The following is an 18,773-nucleotide window of genomic DNA, read 5'->3' as shown; positions in this document are numbered from 1 at the left end:
ACCAATGGAGCTGGCTTTTCTAATGATATATATATATATATATATATATATATATATATATATATATATATATATATATATATATATATATATATATATATATATATATATATATATATATATATATATATATATATATATATATATATATATATATATATATATATATATATATAAAATATATGTGTGTGTGTGTATACATGCATTCATAGATATACACACATATGTGTGAGTGTGTGTGTGTGTGTGTGTGTGTGTGTGTGTGTGTGTGTGTGTGCGTGTGTGCGTGTGTGTGTGTGTGTGTGTGTGTGTGTGTGTGTGTGTGTGTGTGTGTGTGTGTGTGTGTGTGTGTGTGTATACAGTGCAAAGTCTAGCATCAATGAATGAGGAAGCTGTCACTGTGATATTGTTCACATACCAGTCAATACACGGAGCTCACTTTCTGTCAGCACATGTCAAACCAGTGTGCAACACAACTAATGTTATACTGACACTACCATGGAAAATGTTATGCTACCATAAAATCCTGACAACACTTATCTTTGTTCATGCAAACTTTCAAGTCATAATACTGACGTGATGTGCTGGTACCTAGGATATTATTAAACCTCATAGGTTTATAGGTGTATAGGAGAGTACTAGGCTAAAGTCCCAAAATCCCATAAAAGCCCAGTTATATTTAACATGAGTTATACAGGTTTCAGTAACTATGTGAACAATGTTCATACAGGGATGTGCCTATGCTATGTTATCTAATATCAACTGCCTCTATCCATGAGGGACATGGGCACAACACCAGGAGTACAATCATGATTAACTATCCATTTATATATGTTGCACTTGAAGAGGGTCAGGAAAGCCCTTTGCTTTATGTGAATGGCAAGTATGTTCTAGAGAAGGGGTAGTGTCTGAGGCATGTGTCTGTCGCTCCAACATGATTTATTATGTCAGAGGCTAGGTTAACATACTTGAAATGAATAACCCTTATGCAGTTTGCATTAACGTGTAACATTGTCATCAAGGACAGATTGTAGGTTGACTTGTAGGCCAAACACAGATCAACCCTTAGCAGTCTGTTGCAGATTTAATACAGTGATAGGGCTGAATATCTTTCTGTGTATGACTTCTTGTTTACACCATGTATCTTCATTGTGCAAACACTCTGGGGTTGCTCCAGCTGTTGCAGCTATGTGGTAAGGTACATGCAAAAGGGAACATTTTCCTCAATTACTGGTGTGATGAGGTCTGAGAACAATGGCATTATAATGTTGTTTAATGTGACTGGTCTGCCCATGCTTATGATTTGTGCCACATACAAGGGATTTGTCACCAATGTGGACACATGGTTGTCAATGTTTTTATTACTGTGTAACTGAGTAACCAGATCACGTACTACTGGGTGTATTCATAGAGATGTGCTGTCCATATTGTAATTAGCTTGGGTGTTTGCTTTTCAAAAGGAATAATTATGCTTTTGTGTTAATTTAGTGTATTACCATGGCTCTGGCACAAACCATTTTTGTGCATTAATAGTTTCTGCAGTATATCAATAGTGTTTGTTGATTCAAGGATTGTCCATATTTTGCAGTCATCCATAAATTTGGTAAGACAAAGGCCGTTTAAATTTGCCTTGACTTCTGGGAAGTAAATACAGAACAGGAAAGGACATATTACAGAACCCTGTGGCATGGCCCTGGTCATTGGCTTCTTGTTAGTGGTGAATTCACATACTTTGTCACTAAATGTCCTATCAGTGATACTTTTGGTTACCCACCTTCTTTTTTTTTTAAAACAAGTTTATTGTTTTTAACATACAAGAAAATATCATAACAATTTTATACAAGTAATTAAAATAGGGATGATTATAACATTCAACAAAACAACCAAAGTATTTACAAAGACATCCACTACAATCAGATTAATTAATTAAACTAAAATACCATGTTATTGAAGTTAAGATTTGTTTAACAAGTTTTGTGAATTATCCCATACAATATAATAAGACATTTTTCTATTAGTTCTTAACTTCACTGTATTCAATTCCATATGGCACACTATATTCATAACATTTTTAAATTCATTGAATGAAGGAGGTGTATCTGAAATCCAATTTCTGGTTATTATTTTTCTAGCCACTGCTAGGATAGACCATAACAAGGGAAGCTTAAACTTTTTAACACTTTGAGGTACAGGTGTGTTGAATAATATAAGAGATTTTGAAATAATAAAATTATCTGTAAAAAGAGCCTGCAAAAATTCATTAACTGACTTCCAATATTCTTTCAATTTTATACAGTCATAAAACATATGAGCCCAGTCTGCATTAATTTCTATATTACAACTTTTACATAGATTATCTTTATTATTTATTTTATTCATCATCAAAGGTGTATAAAAGGATCTATGTAAAAATTTCCATGTAAAAAGTCTCCAGACAATGGAAGACATAGTTTTATAGGCAGATTCCAATATATATTGTTTATCTTGTTGATTTGGTGGATCACCATTAATGGAAATGAAATAATTCCAGTAGGTATCTACACTGCAAAAAGTTTCTTGTCTGATAATTTTATGTATGTATGAAAGTTTACCTTTATCAGAAACTTTATGTTGTAAATTTGATATCAAGTAATCAATCAATGTTGGGACAGATTCTTTAACTGCTATAGACATTAGATCTATTTTATCAATGAGATATTGCCTAAAGGTCTGAACCTCTAACCAGCAAGTTTCTCTTAGATCAAATTCTTGTTTTAAGAAATCTAGATTTTTAACTTTATTATCAGATATCAACTGATACCAGTACTTTAGATCATTATCTGTAGTTAAATGAGTTCCTTCAGAAGTAGATGACAAAAGCATACCCTGAGTATACATTATAGGGAATATAATAAAATTCCATTCTTTATATCTAGGATGCATGAATATAAAGTTATGATAGCTAATAATAATGTTTAATGGGTAACTATATGTTTAGGTGTAATAGATGAGGTACAAAATTCTTTTAGTAACCATAACATGGAGTTATTTACAATCATATTTTTATGTGTTAAAGAGATTTTCATGAAGTGAATACTAATTATCTCTCAGTAATCTTTCCATTTTGCAACATATGACTGATCTATTAATAAAGTAATAACTTTTATAATAGAAGAGATAGTATATAAATTGAAGTCTGGAAAAGAAATACCCCCTTGAGACCAACTATTAGTATGTTTCTTTAAAGCAATCCTAGGTCTATTAGGTGCCCATAGGAAATTTAACATTAGTGTATTCAATTTCTTGATAATTATTTTTGTAGGTGGAAGTATTATTGATTGTATTAAGTATAATATCTTGGGAAAAATTATCATTTTAATAATTGTAAGTCTCTCTTCCAATGTAAAAAACATATTATTCCAGGTATTAAAGAGATTTTGTATATTAAGAAGACAGGCGTTATAATTATTATGTATAATAGATTTAATATCTTTAGTTAATATTATACCTAAATAAGTTATCTGACCTGAATTGGGTACATATTTAGTAAAATCATTAATGAGAAAATTTTTTCGTGCATATATAGGTAGTATTTTAGTTTTTTCTTCATTGAATATTAAACCAGAAATACTTTTAAAATTTATCATTTTATCAAACAGAGACTGCATAGAAGAATTAGATCCTGCTGATGTAATTAGAACATCATCTGCAAAGAGTTGAATTTTAGATGTTGTATTTTCATCTATTTCAAATCCCTCTATGTCCGTACTGTTTCTGATCAAATTAGCCCAAGGCTCCATTATTAAAGTGAATAATAGTGGAGAGAGTGGACACCCTTGTTTTGTACCTTTAAAAATTGGTATTTTTTGTGAGACATATGTTCCTATCTTAATATAAGCCAATGTTCCTCTGTATAAATGCTCAATTAGATTTACAAATGTTTCTGAGAAGTTTGTGCACTTCAGTAAGGTAAACAGGTAGTCCCAACTTACTGAATCAAACGCTGAGCTTATATCAAGACTAATAAGAGTTAAATCTTTCTTTTTCCTATTTGCAAAATCAATTAGTGTTAGAGTTCTCCTTATGTTATCAAAAGTATTTCTATTTACAATGAAGCCTGTCTGATCTATATCTATAATGCCAGGGATGATTGTCTTCAATCTTTCAGAAAAAATACTCATAAACATTTTATAATCAACATTAAGTAATGAGATGGGTCGATATGAAGTACATCTAGTTGAATCTTTATTAGGTTTTAAGATTGGCGAAATAAATGTATATTGCCAACATGGGGGGGTTATTAATTCATTTTGGGCCAAAATAAAAACCTTATGTATTAATGAGTATGTACTTTTAGGAAGGATTTTATATATCTCTGGTATAATACCATCATTACCTGGTGCTTTGTTTGATTTAAGCTTGTTTATTTGTGTAACACCCTCTGTATATGAAATACTTTTATCCAATAGTTTAATCTGTTGTTTATTAAGTTTTTTATTCATGTTTGTGGTTATAAATTCCCTTATTTTATCTTTAGATTCCATGTTAATGTTATTATGATTAATTTTGTGAAAGTGATTTCTAAATTCATCTAGTATTTCTGGTAGACTAGAAACATTCTTCTTTTTCCTTAGAGAAAATATTTCTTTGATATGATTTTGCTTATTTAACCTTTTTGTTTTGTTTTTAAGTCTATGTAAGTATTTGGGGCTTACTGAGTAAGACAAAAACTTGTATTTCTCTAAAGTTATTTTAACTTTATGAGTTAAAATTTCTTTGTATTTCTCATTTAGTTTGTTTATTTCTTCAATGACTTTCTTATCCATAATATTTTCTTTATTATTATGTTTATAAGAATCTAGTTTACTTTGAATATCTAACAATTCCTTATCCCAAGATATCCTTTTATTATTATACCATCTGATACTTTGTCCATATAAATATGATTTTAAAGCATCCCATACATAAACAATGGAAACTTCAGGAGTATTATTTATATCTAGAAAATGTTGTACTTCTGAAAGTATATATTCTTTATAGTCTTTTAATTGAGTTAAGTATGCTGGTATCCTTTTGATCTGAACATTGTGAGTATTTTTATCATGAACTCAAAAACAATTGAATTATGATCAGATATAGGACATGAAATGATTTTAGAGTTAATTAATTCTGTTACCATCTGGTTAGAAATAAAGACTATTTTTGAATGAGTTTTGTACCTGTTAGAAAAAATGTATATGGTAATGATTTTGAATCTATCTGATTATTAATATCATTTAAATGATAAGAATTAGCAAAATCCCTTAAATGTTTTGCATCAGATGTAATTTTCCTTTTTCCTATAGTGGTAGTGTCATTTTCATGTAATATACAATTAAAGTTACCAGCTAAAATAATATCTCCTATAGAGAATGATATGATCTTATCAAGATGGTATTTCACTGTATTAATACCAATTCCAGGTATCCAATATATATTGATTAATGTATAAGTCTTCCCATTAATTTGTATTGTAACCATACAAAACATTCCTTTATCATCTTGATAAGACTTAATAGTTTTAGGAATGGGCATACTTTTATTCCATAAAATAGCTACTCCTCTTTTTTTCTGAGTGTGCTCTGAACTAACCAATACTGTATATTTGTTTGTGGCTAGTTTATCAATATCTTTTTTCAAGAGATGTGTTTCTTGTAGGAAGACTAAATTGGGCATATGTAAATGAATGTATCTTATTAGGCTTGCCCTTTTACATGGATTATTCAGTCCATTAATGTTTAAAGAAATTCCTTTTAGAGAAGTCATTTGGCAATTTTAAAACATAGAAAACTTATGATTAAAATAACAATTAACAAAATAAGTAATATTATGCCTCCTCCTTTAGGTGTACCTTTATATATAGCTGTATTTATTGAGTCTCTTATGGGATTTTGTATAAGATTTAATTTTGTTTGTAGTGACAATGAGCTTACAAAGTGTATTGTGGATGTCAGAACTATATACATACAACAGTGAACAAGAAAAAATAATGTAAGGATTAAACCTTGCACCCAGCCTGAGTTAAAACTCCAACTTAGAGTAGTACATACTACTCAAGTTAACCCCCTATCCTAAGCAGCAGTACCTCAGCTACCACCTTATCAATTTAATACTTGTTATATTTAACTTAAATTAATAACTTTCAGTTAGATTATCTGGTAAGACAAAACTACACATTTGATAAAACAGCATCATATATACTAAGAGAAACCATTTTTTTTTAATTATTCATACTACTATATACATCTATTTAATATAATACATTTATATTCAAATAGCATTCAAATAAACTTGATATTAGGAACCAAGAAGAGAGAGAGAAATAAAAGACATGAGAGAGGAAGCGGGAGTGAAAGAAAGAAAAAAAAAAAAGGGAAGGGCATATCTACACATTAATTTATTCAAAGTTTATAAAAATAAGTTCTAATGTTCAATTAAATCAATAACTTTGGCTAAGGTTACCCACCTTCTGATGTATATGTTGAGTGTGGATTTGTGTCAAATGCTTTGGGCAGGTCTAGTTAGGTAGGATGCAGTCTTTCTCTCATCCATGTCCTTGCTGACCTTCCTGAAAAAGTAAAACAGATTTAACAAACTCGATGTATCCTTAAGGAATCAAAAATGAGTTGGGTACACAGTTGGACGATTACCTTTGTCCTTTTTGATAAGGTGCATGATGATTCCTTTGATTGCCTTACAAATGAGGTGAGTCAGGCTTATGGGTCGATAATTCCCTGGGTCAGGTGATAGTCGACCCTTGTTCAGATTGGTGACTTTTGCTGCACATCTGCCAGAATATAACCTAAATGGATACTGTGGTTAGGTAGGAATCCAACTGTGTCTGCTAGGTCAGGTTGGAAGTTTTTGAAAAGGCAGCCTGGGATGTTGCCAGGGTCCATTCATGCTGTGTTTTTGCCTTAGGGAGAGCACAGATGAGTTGCTTTCTTGAGAAAATAAGCTAAGTAATGTCTGCATGTATACTTTGGGTGGTGTCCAGTGTGGACAGTGGAGTGAAGTTTGATCCAAATCTGTCAGCTAGCAAATTGTCTATTTCCTACTGTTGAGTATGTGTGGTGCCATCCACAAACAGCTCTGCGATTAGCTGTGCATTCACCTTAACATTTCATACTCATTTAAAGAATGATTTGTGACATCTCCAAATGCAACCTTGGGTATGCATCACATGCCACACAGTGGAGGTTTTCACACAGTCATACAACTCTACCTATGTCACACAATTATAACAATTGCACATCATATGCATATATGTTTTTCACTGGAAAGCTGTGTACGAGTGCTCTGATCAAATATACAGACACTTTACAAACAAAGGTAAATGTGGTTCATGCAGAACATTTACTGACACAAATACTGTCAGTCACACAATACTACTGGTGACTACCTCAATAATCATTGTAAACAGCAACACAATTGTGCATACAATTAATATACAAAGGTTGCAAATGAATCTGAACTACTTATATTTTGTGTATATAACAGCATTACAATATGTGGATGAAACAATACATTTATGTCTTTTTTAATTTCTCCAAATCTTTTTGGTTTCTAATACCATGACAGGAATGGGGGCCTATATTAGAACAGCAAGAGGCATTTAATTGAATGCCTCTTCTTCGACACATAAACAGTGAACGCACTAAAAAGCGAGTGTTCAAAACACCGATTTCTTTCCCTGGGATAGAAATTGGTAGCACTAACACACAAACACACACACTTTCAAACATTACAATGTGGAGGGCTGCACCCCCCACACCCCCTAACTAAATGTACCAACTCTGAGATCGCACTACAGTGGGGAAAGGGGAAAACACACAGGGAAGGCTAAGCGATTTCTTTCCCAGGGAAAGAAATCACAGTTTTGAGCATTTGTGCTTTAGTGCATTCGCTGTTTGTGTCGACAAAGAGGCATTCGATTAAACATTTCTTCGCTGTTCTAATATAGACCCCAGGAATGGACCCCATTCCTAAGTCAAAGTATGATTAAAGTTCATGAAATTAGAATTGTTTCACTCTTTGATGTCAGCCAAAAGTGCTCTTCGAAGCACCCGCATTGTGCCCAGTAATGACTCCTTCTGCAATTCGTATGGATTTACATGTATTGGAAGTGTATTTAAATAGTATTGTGGACTCTTTTTTTATAAGACCCCATTGCTCCTACTACTGTTAGAACTATCTGGGTATCTTTCTTCCACATTGCTCTCATTTCTGCTTGCAAATCCTGATATTCTGTGACTTTGTATCTCTTTGTTTGCAGGGCACTAGTCACTGGGTGTGATTTCAATGATCAATGCTACTTTTGTCTTCTTTTCCTGGACCACTATATCTGGTTTTCTAGCATCTATCTTTTGAACTGTCAGTAACGGGTGATCCCATGTGATGTAAACTTCATCATTTTCTATGGCGCTTTGTGGCTCACATTTCCAATGATTTTCAGCCACTTCAGTACCATAATATTTGCACAATCCCCAGTGCAACTGTCTCACCATATTATTATGCTTTTCAGTTTACAGTCCTTCTGCTATTAATATGTCACAACCAACAATGAGGTGCGCAACTGTTTCCAGTTCTGTTTTACAAAACCTACATTTGTCTGTTTCTCCCCACATGTTCAATGGACTTTGTAAACCAGCGTGTATGTAGCCCACTATCTTGGGCCACCAATATTAACCTTTCTTCTCTTGGTTTAAATTAACCTCTCTTTAACCATTCCTGCTTTTGTTCCTGATTAACATGAGGTTCTTCCACAATTTTTCTATAATACTTGCAACTATATTTATGCTTATTCCACATTTCTTGCCTTCTCATCTGGTCCTGGCACATTCAGTTGCCGCCTGATTTTTATATACTTCTCATTTGATTTCCATTCCTGCTTGATGCTGATATGCTTCTGCTAGCCTAAGCAGGGAAGTCATCTTAGATTTATTCTCCTCATGTTTCAAAACTTTCACTACATTTGGGTCTTGTGAGGTTAGCAGATATGTGTGCAGTCCCACGATTGCAGATCTATAAATGTAATCAATTTCAAGGAAGCCCATCCCTGCTTCAGAAAAGGGAATATATAATCTTGGTATGCACTGATTTTTTTTTTATAAATCATTTGGTGAGCATGAAACATCCTTCTTGTTTTCCTATCTAACCTATTCAGCATGTTTTGGGGCCAGTGAATCACTCCAAAACTGTAAGTTAGGACAGGAAGAACAAATTTGTTTATAGATTGTGTTTTGTTCCTAGATGTCAGTGATGTTTTCAAGATTAATTTAAATCTCCTGAAGTACTCCTTACAACGTTTTATTCACATTTGTTCATGTTTTATTGTTGATCCTTCACCAGTTTCCAAATATGTATACACTCCCCTCTTACTCAAGTTCTATTATATCACATTAGTGTCCCAAACTGATGTTTTCTTGGTAGTGCAGTTTTCCTGCTTTAAAAGTTGCTTTTGCACATTTATCAAGACCAAATGACATTCTTATATCATCTGAAAAAGTTTTGACAACTTGTAGTTGTGCTTTTAGTTCCTCATCTGATGAGCTATAAATTTTCAAATCATCAACAAAGAGAAGATGAGAAGTCTTTGTACTTTGTAGTTTTCTAGGAGTGAAATTATAGCCATGACCTAAGCTGTTAAGTAGACAGCCTAATAGATTAAGGGTAAGGCGGAATATCAGCGATGACAAAGAATCACCTTCGAATATCCCCCTTTGGATTTTTATTCCTGGAATAATAAGTTGTCGTTTATCATTGCTTCATTGCAAAGTGGTCTGCAACTGTTTCATGGTCAGTGTAATGTAATCGATCAATGTAGAGTTTATCTTATACATTTTTAAGCACTCTTTTATGCATGAATGTGGGATAATATCAAATGCTTTTTTGTAGTCAATCCAGGCCATACTTAAGTTCTTCCCCTTTATAAAGTTCTCCACTATGACTTCATTTGACAATAAATGATCCTTTGTTCTGCATGACTTTTTTTTATTGCCCTTTTGTTCTGTTGCCATAATTGAGTTTTCTTCTTAATGACTATAAACTCAGTCGGCATCAATTCCAGTGTATAGTTTATATGTCATCAGAAGGCAAGTTATTGGTCTATAATTTTTAGTGTCACTTGCTGGTTCACTCTTAAGTAAGAACATTGTTTTTCCTGTTGTTAGCCAGGTTGGTGTCTGTTTGGGGTGTGTATATAAATAATTCTTACTCATGGCTAAATCTTCATGCAAAGACGTTAACACTTTTAACCAGAAGTTAGGTACTGCAGGTGGCCTGAGGTTTTCCATTTGGAGGCTTTTCTTAACTTTGTTTCAATCTCTCTGGTTGTTACTTCATCCCATTTCATATCCTATACCTTTACACATCTCATTCTTTCTTTTACTTCTTCTATCCAATTAGCATCTTTGTTATGTTCCACAGAATCTACATAGACACTTCTCCAAAATCGATTTATTTCTTCTTTTTTTGATGGTCTTCCAATTCCTTTACCTTATTTCCCAATTCTCTATAAAACATCTTGCTTATTTTGTACTTTCCCTTTATATTTGTCTACGTATCTTCTACGTTTTTCAGCCTGTGCTAAGATTTTTAGTTTATTTGTGATAGTGCATGATAGATCCACATCTGTTCTAATATTGCGTATTGCTTTTATCATGTCTATCTTTCTGAGTATTTTTGTTGATCTGTTCCTTCTTCTATACTCTCCTAATAATGACACGTCTTCTCTTAGTTGCTTTATGGTTTTCTCTCTTTGATACTTCCATGGTGGTATTCGATTTCTTTCCTTTCTCTCCTTCACTACCCTGTGTTCTTGTGGTAGAACTTTATCAGTTATTAATTTAGCTGCAAATTAATATATCCTGTTTACTTCTGTTATATCGCATGAATCTTGATGGACAGTGCTAATTACTGAGTTCATTTGCATTATCAAATTTCTGACTTTTTGGGTTTTATTGACCTTCTGCAGTCTATTTCTTTCATTGATCTTAATACGTCTATCTAGCTCTATTAAGTTAAGCAACTCTTCTCTTAGCTCAGTTTCTTCTAAACTGAGGGCACATTTTTTGTTTTCCACTTCCTGTTGGCATTCTATAGAAAGTTATATTACATCTTCCTGTGGCACATTCTTTTCAATTTTATCTTGTGCCATCCATTGCTCTATCATATGAGAACTCACTCTCCTGTCACAGTTTCCTGTTCCTTCCCTTATTGTCCAGCTTCAAGTGGATGCTTATACTGGTTTTCTGTTGAAGGCTCCAAAATATCTTCATATGGCACCTGTCCAATTGCTTCCCATTCTACTGGTTTCCCCTTAATTTGTAGTTCCATTGCTCTGTCCTGTTGTGGTGCTTTCTGAGATAGATTTTCTACACTGAGTCCTTCACAACCTCAGTTTCAGTTTCTTTAACTTCTCCAGTACTGATCTACTTTTCTACTTTTCCTCTTTGTCTTCTTCTTTTTTGTATTGCAAAGTTTTCCATATCTGGATTCCTTTGCCTGTATTTCTCTTCAAATATCTTTAAATATCTTTGGTGCTGCTCTTTCTGTATTGGTTAGCTTTGCTTTCTCCTTTGCATAGATACTGCACCATATTAAATCTCTTTTTCTTTAACATGTCCATATTTCTTCTTCAGATGTCTCCTGATCTTCATGTTTCTACTTACTTTGGGGACTTGTTCCATCATGCGATGATGTAACCTGTGTTAGACCTTCTACATCAAATCCTTCAGCTTGCAGGCATTTCATAACTTTGTCTATTTTTTTAACTTCTACTTTACTGATCTTCGTTTCTACATTCCCTCTTTGTGATATTATTTTATTTATTGTGAAATCTTCCATATCTGGATTCCAGTCCCTGTATTTCTCTTCAAATATCTTTGGGGTTACCTTCTTTATGTTGATTAATTTGGCTTTCACCTTTGCATAAATATTGGACCATACCAAATCTCTCTTTCTCTTTCATGTCCATATTTCTTTTTTATGCTTTTCAAAAATGTATAGGTTTTGTTGTTTACATTTTTGTACTTCTTCAAATGCTTCTTTTTCCAAACAGATCAAAGTTTATTGGTCTATATACTGTTTTCCAAAAATCTGTTTTATTAATGACCCCAATTTTTTATTTGAAGCTTCTGACAGTTTTCCTTGTGGAAGTATTTTTCTTTTCTCAAACTTATCTCTTAATCTTTTTTCATATCTTGTGTATGGAAAGTGTGAGCTTTTTGCATAATAGTAACAATACATAATTTCTTTCTTATCCTCAATAGTCCACTTCATTTTCTTTATGGCTCTTCTTTGGCGTTTCAATTTTTGTGATTTCTGTCAATTGTTAATTCCTCCTACAATGGGGGCATCCTCCCCTTGGGCCTGGCCTGGCCCCATTGTAGGAATTTTTCCATACTTTGAGGATTCTACACTGTCATATTTTTCAGTCCTGGCAGCAGTGCACCTACCAGGATTGAGCATTTTTTTATCCTGGGTCTTGTGCACCCAGCTATCTTTTTCAATTTTGACCTACTTCTGTCCATGATATATGCTATCCAAATACAGTCTTTATATCAGTGTCACCTTGGTGAGATTTTTGTGAAAAGCAGGGTCCACCTCATGAAGGGACTCACCAAGACTTGAGGATGAATTCAATTTCAGCACTACTATTCCCCTTTTCTTGCTGACTTTTCATCTCTCTATCTGGATTCCATTTCTGCCCACATAATCAGTATGATGTTATATTAATGTAGCATTAAATGCACATTTAATTATGGTAAGTATACACATGCACATCTGTGTCATAATGCAAGTGTTACTTTGATGGTTGAATGACAACTGGCTAGAATGTTGGTATACTCCACTACAAAACCACATTCTTTAGTAAGGAAACAACATAGATAGCATCATCCCATCTCCACAGTTCTCAGGAGCCATATTACTATAGCTGTTGTACAAAGAACATATAATCAAATGGCAGCAGTAGACATCAATACATTACCTCAAATCATGGATTGGACTACTCTGGTAGCACCATCACAAATGTATGAATTTAATAATGTCACAGTGCACTTCATAGAGGATGATAGAAACACTGTATGCTGAAAAGAAGATATTTGGAGGTGTGTCTGACAGAGATATGGAGTCACATCTTGGTGTAAAACTGTCTCCAAAATATCACTTGGATAAACACACACTCAAGTTCATGGCCATGAGATTAGAACCTTAAGTATCTAGTTACTGAAGCTGGAAAGCACAGTATTTACATTCAATGCCGCAGCACAAGTTTGACTTTAATAGTGTCAGACTGCACTTTATAGGGCTTGACATCATCAGTGTATGTTCAGAAAAAGATGTTAAGAGGAGTGTCTCACATGCTGCTATAAAATGGTCACCACAATGACAGCTAACTGAACACAGAGACACACACAAGTTGACTGCAGTGAGTTTAATACCTCTATCTACCTATCTATTTAAGAACACAATACTTAATGCAAGCACCATGGTACAAGTCTGACTTTCATAGTAGCTGACTGCACTTTATGGCATTTGACATCAACAGTATGTTTTGAAAAGATGATGCTAGGAAAGATGTCTCACACACTACTCTAAAAAGATCTCCACAATGACAGATAACTGAACACAAAGTCACACAATCAAGTCAACTGCAGAGAGTTTAGAACTCCTATCTATCTATGTACAAAACACAGTATGTAACACAAATGCCACAGCACAAATCTGAGTTTCATAGTATCAGACAATGCTTTATAGCAGATCACATCATCAGTGTGTGTTGAAAAGATGGTAGTAGGAGTTTCACACATGGTCTCCTAAATATGATCTAACTGAGCGAACACACACACACACACACACACACACACACACACACACACACACACACACACACACACACACACACACACACCAGTTGACTGCAGTGAGACTAGAACCCCTACCTAGCTATATAAAGAATCAGAAGTTAATGCAAATGCCACAGCACACATCTGACTTTTACACTGTTGCACAACACTTTATAGAAATTACATTATCAGTGTATGTTTGGAAGAAAATTTTGGGAGACGTGCATGAAAATGCTGTATAGTCATGTTTGACTGTATAAATTTTTGTTCTCCATGAGACTTGATTCTTAACAGTAGGATAGACACTCCTGTTCTTCTGATTATGCAGACATACAAGTTGACTACAGTGAGATTACAACCTCTAGCTCACTAGTTAAGCAAGTTAGATAACACAATACTTAACACAAGAGCCATGGAAAAGTCTGACATTTATGCTATTGCAGAACATTTAGTGCATTTTGGGAGAAGATATTGGGAGGCCTGTATGAAATGGTTGTGTAGGCATGTACAACTGTAAAAAAATTTGTTCTCCATGAAACTTGATTTGTGACAGTAGGGCATAAACTGATGCTCTTCTGACTATGCATGTGCACACAATTAAACACACAGGTTGACTGCAGTGAAATTAGAACCCCTACCTAGCTAGTTACTCAATCTCAAGAGAGCACAGTACTTAAAGCAAGCACCAAAGTGCAAGTCTGACTTTTATACTGTTTTACAACATTTTATAGCAGATGACATCAACAGTGTATATTTGTGAGAAGATGATGGGAGGCCTATATGAAATGGCTCTGTAGGCATTTATGACTGTAAATATGTTTGTTCTCCATGAAGCTTGATTGCTGATAGTTGGATATAGACTAATGTTCTTTTGACTACGCACATACGCTTACACATATAGATGCACACACAATTTGTCTGTTGTGTTAACTGAACCCCTACCTAATTATTTTGTTCCTATTCACAGAACACATTAGTTAATATTTGCGCTATCAACAAAGTCTGATTTTTGCTTGTCATAGTGGTCTTCATAGATGATGATATTATCATTCTATGATGTGGTTAACATATCCTGTTATAAGAGTGGTGCAAAGTGTGGACTTTGGATTTTCTGTTTTGGCTCCAATGTGCAGATATAAAAACATTAAAATAAAAGACAGGGGGTCCTAAACTAAATGCAATAAGCTGTCAAGAATGCATTTTGCAGAACTGAGACATACATGCACCTGTCTCCCAATATGTTGTGTACGTAACACACTTTCAGACACACACACACACACACACACACACACACACACACACACACACACACACACACACACACACACACACACACACACACACACACACACACACACACACACACACACACACACACACACACACACACACACACACACACACACACACACACACACACACACACACACACACACACACACACACACACACACACACACACACACACACACACATTTTGTGATCAGTATGGATACAGGTGTTGATGTATGTCTGTTCATATTGTGATGGATTGATGTTCACAATAAGACATGTATAAGACAATCTCAATGTCTACTGTCAGTATAAAGCTTTAAACAATGTGCCAATGTAGTTTTGCTATTTATTTTTGTAGTCTAGTTGACATTTGACCTAGTACTGACATTTTGCAGAACTTTGGTGCAGGGCAAACACGAGTCTGGGGAAATATGTTTTCAGTCATTAACAATTCACTTCCCTTTGGTTGTGTTTTTTAACTGGCTTTTGATGGGATGAAGACTAACTGTGCATGGTATACATGCCTAACACCTCCTTATATAACACACTATCAAGCAACTGATTTGGGTAAATGATGGTAACTTGTTTGCACATGCAAGATTCACATTTAATGACTACAACTTGAACTTGCAAAGAACTTATGCATATATGCTATGGGAAAAATAGCTGACAGATACGAAGGTGTTCATACTGTAGTTTATATTGGAAATGTTTTGTCATGACTTTTATGATATTGCCTTCTCCATTTATGTGTAGTTAAGCAATGAGCAAATGCAATGCTCTGCTTAAATGTGAAATAGTGTAAGAAAAACACACCAACAAGTTTCTGCAGAGAAGGCTTCTTATTTTGGTAAGGTATTATTTTTCAAATAAACTCTAGATTTTGTAACATGTTACAAAACAATTTGTATATCAGGCAGAAAATGGAACTTTTTTCCCCTATATGCACTTCTTACACTTTGCTGTTGGCATAGGCATTATTGGCAGGCATTCATTTTTCTGAGATAGAAAGGTTATTAAATTTTATCACAAGTCTTATTGCTAAAATTGGTTATTTTACAATCAAATATGTTACTACAGAGAAATGCAACATATATGTCACTGACACAGGTGTTATGCTTCTGAGATGGCCCAGGCACACCTGCAGGGGAGTGGTGGGCACAGTGAGAGGTGACTGGCAATCATAAATTGAGTTTTCTGTTGTAAATGTGTACATATTTTGACAATTGTGTTGAAGGCATGTATACCAACTTAATTATGTGGTATTCCTTGGTTTATAGAAACCTTCATTTGTGTGTTATTTTAGGGCTGGAGGAACCATCTGCCATTTGTGTGTTGCCAGGACAAAAGTATGTTTCAAGTGCTTTTCTCCTGAAAATGTGTACGCATCCTGATATTTCAGTGGGAAACATAAAACATTCCTAAAGTGGTATTTCTTGGTTTGGAAAAACATTGGTTTGTGTGCGAGGGTGTGGTGAGACAACCATATAACCTTCAGTTTTAATAAATTAATTGCATGTTTCCAGTGTTTAATGTTGACAAATGTTTATGTAAGCAAAATTTTTGTTAGGTGATATTTATAAGTAGTGTCCTTCTTTTATATGTCAAGTAGGATTACGAAACCCAAACATAAAAATCCATGTAAATCTCCTTTCAGAGACTCAGAAAATGATGTGATAGAGCAGGCGTTCAGACAACACAACAATTTTCTGCTAGACAGAGGGTGTGGGGATATGGCTGCGAAAATGCAGATTTGGAACCAGTTAGTGACCAATGTCAATCAAGTTGGGGGTCACAGAGGGAATTATGATCAGGTGTTTCATTGGGCCTCTAATATGATTTCATCAGCCTGGAGAAGAGCAGCTGCAGTTGCCTGAGAACAGCTGGCTATGGTGGTGGGGGGAGGGGTCTGCTACTGAGCCCTCACTGACATCAAATGAAGAGTTCCTATTAACTGTCAGAGATCCAGACAGCTCAGTGGAAAGTGCACAGCCAAATGTTCTTGATGTTAGTGCTGATGTGTCTGGGAGGACAACTGTGTCCCTAGAGCAGCTTCCAGTTCAGCTTACATATGGCAAGTGCTAGATTTGCTTGTATAGTAAAAGATATAAATCTGAATAATACCTCATGGAGGGATTTTTTTATTGTACCTATTGATAACTTAATAGATATGTATGACACAGTTGCTGAATACAAATGGGCTGTGGGTGGATGTGTCAGAAATTTTCAGTTAAAAGTAATCTTACTGGACATATAGGCAAATTGTGTAATCACTGTCCTCCTGTATTATTCCCATTGTAATGTTTAATTTGCATCCTTCCCTTGCTTCATTTCTTCCAGGAGTTTCCACCCTACAAAGTATGGAGTCATCTGTATGTGCTAAGCAAAAAATGTTTTTGGATTATTGATGACTATTCATTAGATATATGAACATATCTGCATGTGTGAGGTGGGTGTAATGAGTGTCTGTATTGCCATATCATCTGTGACAGTAGACCAGTGTTAGTTTGTTATCATATACATCATTTAATATTTATTGTAGTATTAATTTCATTCCTGTGTTTGTTGCTTTTTATCACAGCTGATCTTGCAAGTGGAAGTGCAGGACTTTTATTCCCTGATTTCGAAGTATCAGTAGCCTATGATGATGATGGTGGCCAAACAGAGACACAGTTGGGGGGTACAGAGGTTGAATATGATTCTGAGGTTGACATTCAGCCATCCCCTCGAATTCTGTCAGATACAGTCAGTATGCCTGTGCATACCTATTCCACTGAGCCCTCAGATATTGGACGGGTGGTGGGTGAGACACTTGATCAGGGTAGTGTGGTTACTGCCGCTTCAGTACCAGTTGACTTTGGCCCTAGAGAAAGTGTGGGCAAGGTGCCAAAGAGGAGGGTTGTTAGGGGTCTTTGGAGGACTCCTGCTGTTCACCATCATCCTGATCCTAGTGTGTCATTACATGCCACTCTGCGTATGTTTAGGGCCATCACTGAGGCACAGACATTTTCGACTAGGCCCTCCAAGGGCATGCTTAGGGTTGTAGAAGTGGTACAGGCTGACATGCATGACTGACTCCCCCATGTGTCTGTGATGAAACATTTCATGGGAGGGTGACTGCATCCACATGGCCATAGGTCAGCAACATTATCCACTGTTAGCTAATGTGGCAGTGGCAGATCATGCTCCTGTAGTGGCAATACTTCCACTGCTCCATCAGTGGTTGAAGTGTCCACACCCAGATATGGTAGGCCATGGGGTCATGGTCCTGGGCATACTTATTAGGAGAGCTCATACAGCAAACATTGATCACATTTGGGCAGCACCAGCACATTTGACCATGGGCATGGACATGTCAGTGCAACTCGTGGCATAGCCAGTTCTCACAGCTGGTGGCAATGATGATGGACTGTTAATTCTACCATGCATGGCTCACAGCTGTCCGACATGACAGTATGTAGAGCCAGCACAGATCTTGGCTGTGTTCTTGTAGACACTCACACACACATTTTCACCTCCAGTGCACATACAGAAACACATACATAACAAGTACATGGGTTATTAGTGAGGCTTGCAGCTCATTCTTTCTCCTTGGCCTTTTAATAATTACTTAAATTTCTGCATGCCTGT

The sequence above is a fragment of the Protopterus annectens genome, chromosome 2.part1 (assembly GCF_019279795.1).
Source record: "Protopterus annectens isolate FY-2018-M chromosome 2.part1, PAN1.0, whole genome shotgun sequence".
NCBI classification, from domain to species: domain Eukaryota; kingdom Metazoa; phylum Chordata; order Ceratodontiformes; family Protopteridae; genus Protopterus; species Protopterus annectens.
This window is presented reverse-complemented; position numbering follows the sequence as displayed.